Source organism: Kryptolebias marmoratus, linkage group LG9, assembly GCF_001649575.2.
Source record: "Kryptolebias marmoratus isolate JLee-2015 linkage group LG9, ASM164957v2, whole genome shotgun sequence".
Classification (NCBI taxonomy): Eukaryota; Metazoa; Chordata; class Actinopteri; order Cyprinodontiformes; family Rivulidae; genus Kryptolebias; species Kryptolebias marmoratus.
In genome coordinates this window covers 21083937-21089936 of record NC_051438.1, presented here as the reverse complement: position 1 = coordinate 21089936, position 6000 = coordinate 21083937, and the positions used below count along the sequence as shown (strand labels likewise).

At 36.0% G+C, this 6000-nt stretch overlaps 1 long non-coding RNA gene across 1 annotated transcript in view; it reads right to left on the bottom strand.

Moving 5' to 3' along the window:
• Positions 1-449: 449 nt before the first annotated feature.
• LOC108231299 overlaps positions 450-6000 on the bottom strand; it is a 39533-nt gene continuing 33982 nt past the window's right edge. Inside the window, exon 3 of the long non-coding RNA XR_005233606.1 lies at positions 450-3473. This is a non-coding gene — a long non-coding RNA (uncharacterized LOC108231299). The remainder of the gene's footprint in view (positions 3474-6000) is intronic.

The following is a 6000-nucleotide window of genomic DNA, read 5'->3' as shown; positions in this document are numbered from 1 at the left end:
TACACCCTGCAATGTAATTTTCTATTTATTTGTATTTTTATAATATCTCTATGCTCATTATTTATGCTGTTAAACTGTTTTGACTGCTGTTTTTCATATAAAATATGTTTTCCTTGACAGGAAACTACACTTTCACTATTAGACATTACAACTCAACACCACAATCTGCATCCTTTAAAAGTAGCATAATAATTGATTAAATGCTTCTTTAAAACTTAAGGCTGAACATTTTGAACCTCCCTGAAGGAAGAATATATTGCGGTGCTGTTACTATTTTTAAATTAATGCAGCTCTGAAACTGGTGATTCAATTTGCATTGCCTACTTTAATTTATGCTTATAACAAAATTAAAAGACAAATGTTTAGTTAGGAGAAAGATATGACCCATTACTTTTCCCATTATTCTTTGTCTGCTGTAAAAGTTTTTGTATTTGTAGACATAGGACACCTTTTTTTTTTTTTTTTTTGCAGAAATATCATTCTCAGTGGATGATGTGGTCAATTGTTGGAGTTTCAGAAGCAAGCCTACTGAGTTGCACTTTTAAAGGATGTGTTTAATTTTTGTGCAAATGGGGCAACATGACCAATGGTGTCGCTCTGCTGTTGCACCAACCTTACTCATCAATCAGAAATCAAAGCTTTGACAGTAACCAACATTAAAGGGGTGCTGCTGGAGTGTCCTGTGCCAAGAGGCGTCTTTTTGCAGAGCATATTAAATCACTGTAAGTTGAAAAAAAAAACCTCATCACTGATCATGGGAGGAGGGAGGATGACTCTGAGCTGCATCAGACACAGCTCCAGGAATTTATAGTTAGATTTTCTTTTATCTATAAAATCAAAACATTCTTTGTAAAAAAAAAAAAAAAAAAAAGTTTAATGTAAGGATTCATTGTTACAGAAAGCAAAATAAAGTGATTTTTTTCTGCTTCTCATCATAAAATATCCCTGAGGATCTTCTTTATTTGTTGCAAAAGTTAGTAGCATGTTTGAATGTTGCCAAAGGACTCACAGATAAATCTTTATTCCAGGTTGATTTGGTGCTTCGTGAGCTTCAGAAATAAACTTCACAGAAAAACAAAAAAAAAAAATCTAATGAAAGTAACCAAAAATGTGACAGCAGCCAGTCACAAACAGCATTTAAAAAAAAAGGAAATAAAAAACTTTTCATCCTGATTCCACTCATCTCCACTTAGGTGCGTTCTCTGTGTTTTTCTCCACACCTTCTGGGATTTGGACTCAGGCAAGTCGTCTGTTTATCTGAACAACCAGCAGAACTTCAACAGAGCCCCTTTTTTTCCACATCACATTCAGATGGCGTTCTCATATCTTAAAGAAGTTAGAGTTAATGATCAAGCTAACTGCAGTAACTCTTTGATCTGTTCCTTTAACCGCACATTAATAATCACATTAAGCTCAGACTAATTTGTGCCCAACTTTGCTTAATTATTACCTATAATTACTATTTTTTTACACACTCTTGAGTGTTTGATCATCAATTTAAACATAAGTCTATTTTTGAGCAAGTTAAAACATCATGTATTTTTTAAATTTTGTGGCAGGTTTGTGACTAATTTTTAAATTTAGGAAATATATATATATATTTCAGTTTTACAATAAGTCTGCTAAGGCTCTTCTAATCCCACATCCATCACTCTGAAAAGAGATGCTCCCAATCTGACTCCGCTTCTCTGCATCATCAGTAACTGCTGCTGTTTTTTTTTTTTTCTAAAGGGTGGTGTCATAACAATTCCCCCATTAGACAAAATATGTAGAACATAACATCCATGTTTCATGATGCCAGTGACGAGGCAGTGTGAGTTGTCTCAGCTAGTGTAGTTTGCCTTCACCAGAGTATCTTAATTCCTCTGCAGAGACTGTGATTTAGTCTTTTTGTGTGTCCCTGGACATGTTTATGGGCTAATAGGCCTTTGTTGGTAGTACTCTATTTATTTAATACAATTGTAGTGTGAACAGAAGGAATAATAAACAGGCTGACTAAACATACGATTCTTCTTTTGGGCTGAGAAAACCCTGTGTAAGGACACAAAAGGGGGACGTTTCCACTGCGGAAAGTAAATTCTTTTGAAGTGGAACTAATCATCTGAGGGATGGTTCTCGTTGTCCTAACAACGCAGCTGAATTGGAATGAGCCTCCTTTTCTGTGGAAGATATGTTTTCTTTTTTTCATTCAGAACTGATGATGATAGTAGTTTCACGCCCTGTCCACCCACATTGTCCGTCCAAACTTCTTTGCGGATAAGTCTTCACTTGGAGACGCCGAGCGCACGGCGGGTGACTCTTGGACTGTGACGTCAGCCTAACTCCTCTGTCTCTGAGTCTTTCTCTCCTTTTAATGCCGTTAGAATGAAAAGGGAATCTCTCAGTGTGAAAAGATGAAAGCTCAAAACAAGCCTTATATCATAATAGACCTTCTTAACATAAGGCTGGCCAAATGTTTTAGCTTTACGCTGCTTTTGATACTATATTCGGTTATGCATTTTCCTGCGACTGGTCAAGAAAAAGGCTGTATTTTACATAAACAAATACAATTCTTTCATCTTAAACTACTTTTTTTGAACTTTCACTATTTGAGAAACATATTGGGTTACAATGTCAGCATCTGTAACACGTCTTTAAAATTTCTGTATCTAGATTGCAGCAATAACAACTACCACTCAGTTTCACAATCAATGATTTCTGCAAAAATTATAATTTTTGTAAAAAAAAAAAAAAGTTAAAAATGTATAAAATTTAACTGAAGATCTTAATCATTGTTTCAGTTCTCCATACTGAACAAGCCTGGCTTGAAACAAAGTGTGCACAACAGTTTTATTTATTTTTTTTATGCCAAACTATAATTGAATTCAACCCCAAAACAAGGAAATTAATTGAAATCACTGACTTGTTCGCATTTGCACTCCTTACTGAATAATATATTTTCTAATCAGTCCTGAGTAGAACAAATTAGGTTTCCCTCTGTGAAGATTTAGACAGCTTTTAGTGTAAAACTGGGTTTAGTTCAGCATCAAACTGAACATATGAGATTTGAGTGTGTTGTTTTTTGGCTAAAGATGGTGGATGTTGTTAATACACCAAGTAAGCATATATTGATTGGAATAATAAGGTCCTGCAATGATTCACAGGCACACCTCCTTTGTCTTAGGCTGAAGGGATGCAGCTTGTGTGCTCCAGTTTGTGTTTCCCCATCTGCCCTCAGGGAACTGAAAAGGTAACTTTGACCTTCTGACCTCAGACTGAGAGAATTTCAAACGAAATCTTTGTCTTCACACAATCTGGATAGCTTTGCCTCTGCTGAGTTATAAACTATTGGCCTTTCTGCTACTCCTATAGTCATCCAGCCGTTTTATTGTCTCAGTGGGGGTACAGGGTTCAGGCAGCAGTCATCGACCAAGACGGAGGTGAACTCTTGAGGGGGAAGCTTCCAGACTGCAGTGCAGACTTATCACTCAGGCCTGTTAAGACACAAAACAAAGAGAGACCACATTTTACACACAACAAATAAAAGCTGCTGTTGCATTTGTTGAAATCCTGAAGGGATAGTTCAGATCTTTTGAAGTGGGATTCTGTGGAAAGGTTATGATCAATTACCGGTAATATTTTACTTTTTGTTGATAGCTCTTTGAATGGCCTCAGTTTGAAGAAAAAGGGCTTAATTCTGACCGAATTGAGAAACTAACTCTTAATTCAAACTGGACTAAGACCAAAGTCGACTGTTGCCAACTTTAAACCATTCCAGTCTCAAAAATTCAAACGCTGTTTCGCACAAATGTCATGTGGTAAATTTTGCATAATGTAGTTATTCCAGCACAACTAATATGATATACCTATTGGAAGTGCCTCAGGTTGCAATGGAAATGCTAAAGCTAGCTGCTCCTGCTGCTATTAGCGCTGAAAATCAAATTAAAATGGGAGAATTTGAAGTTAATGATATTTTCACAACTGCTTTTTTAACTGGGGTACTTTTGTCAACACAACACTAACCGCTTTTGAAAGAATTTGAAAGTACAAATTGAGTTTAGCTTTACACGAGCATTCCCCTCCATGTTTATTTAGGGGGCACAGGACAGATGGGTAAAATCAAATAATTACCAACAAATTCAAAGAGTGTTTTTGCCTGATTTAACTGTGCATTGTAAAAATAACAATAAAGTAAACATTTATAAAATTGTGTTAACTGCTATAAAACTTTTGAGATTAGAATTGTTTGGCGACGTCAGTCCACCTTCTTTTTGGCCCCAATCAGACCAGCTTTTATTTCGTTAATCCAGTCAGATTTAAACTAATTTTCCAAACTGAGGTTCCACAAAGAGCTATCTACAACAGGTAAGATATTTATTATTTATGACCTTTCTACAGAACCCCACTTCAAAAGGTCTGGACTATTGTTTTAATGACCTGTCTCCTTATCTGAAAGAAAAAAAATAACTCAATGACTGTTTTTAAGAGTAAAACTGAAGTTTGAATTAAGTTTTTTTTTTTTTATCATTTATTGCTATAAATTACTCATAAATTAAAATTTTAGAAGGATGTTTTTGTCAAGCTCTAGAACTTATTAGTTTTTTTTTCATTTGAACATTTTTTTCAATATTCAAACTCTTCCTACTGTGTTTTCATGCTGATTATTTATACAAAGTTCTTTTGGCTCCATTATTCATAACTTTTAGATGATTTATTAATAGCAGTGTAGCACATTGCAAATAAGGACACACAACGAACAAGTGGTTTCCTGGTTTAAATTATATCACAAAACTCTATGATCTGTCTTAAATCAAACATTGTTTCACCCGTTTTCCACTTTAATGAAAGCAGTGAATCTTTTGTATCAACGAGAAGCAGGTGGTAGCCAAACGAGCAACGAATTTTTTAGTCAAAAAGTAATTCAAGCTGATAAAAGATTTGTACTTAGCAGTAATAAGTCTGCATGATGTTCAGTTATCACAGCAGCCATTCACACAGCAATTAAAGCGAATTCAGGCTGCTGATGAAAGATTTGGCAGCAGTGTGTTCACTGTGATGTCACGCAGGGGTGGATCCCTGTGAGCAGTGACAAGAAAAGACAACTCTTTCTTCCATCCGAACAGCAGGATTAGCCTTGACTCTTTTTCTTAAAGGGTGAAACAGATGTTCCGAAGATGAATCTGTTTTGTCTCATCCCTTTTCGCCTGCTGTGTCCTGCATGTTTTCTCTTAAAGCTTCACAGGCACACTCAGTGGTACTGACTGGAGCGAGTTAAGGCAGGACACAGCACATAAGCTTATGACACACTTGAATGTGGGCCATTTTTAGTTCTTGTCGGCTGAAAGAAATGCAGCCTGTCAGAGGATGCAAAGTTAGAATCCTCAAGGAGCCTCATTTATCCTTCTTCCAACTTGCAATCAGTTATTTTACAGGCTATTGAAAGCATTATAAACATTAAAGAAGGAATTTATAGGCTGGGAATTCTAAATTAAAGCCATGCACACCAGTGCATTCTTCTTGACAGTAAAGTTGATCTCAAGCTATCTTCAGATCTTCCAAGTACTATGGCTTGCTGGTATTTTTGTCATTTTTACATGCCATGCGGTAGCTGGTTGCCATTGTCATCACTGCAATAAACTGGGAGCCTGGGAGAGGATGTCGATGCTGAGCCAGCTGGCTCAAATAGAGAAAACACAAGGCAGACACAGCACAATTCTAATTTTCATTGTTCCAGAAACGAAGCTCACTCTTTTGGCAAGTGCTGTTTTTTATGTGCCCTGTTATTCACAAGAAATATTTACTGAAACTACCCAACATAGGCTATAACGAGGCATTTTGTCATGTGTAAACTATAAAATTGGGTTTGAAACCACTCTTTATATATATACACTAATAAAGAGTTGCTTTTTCTCTGACATGAAGCCAAAAAGATTGAGGTCAGTTTATTCAGAGTTATGCAACGCTGAGTGAGTCATGCAAGGATACTGCAGAGGAAAACAGAAATTGTAATAATAATAATAA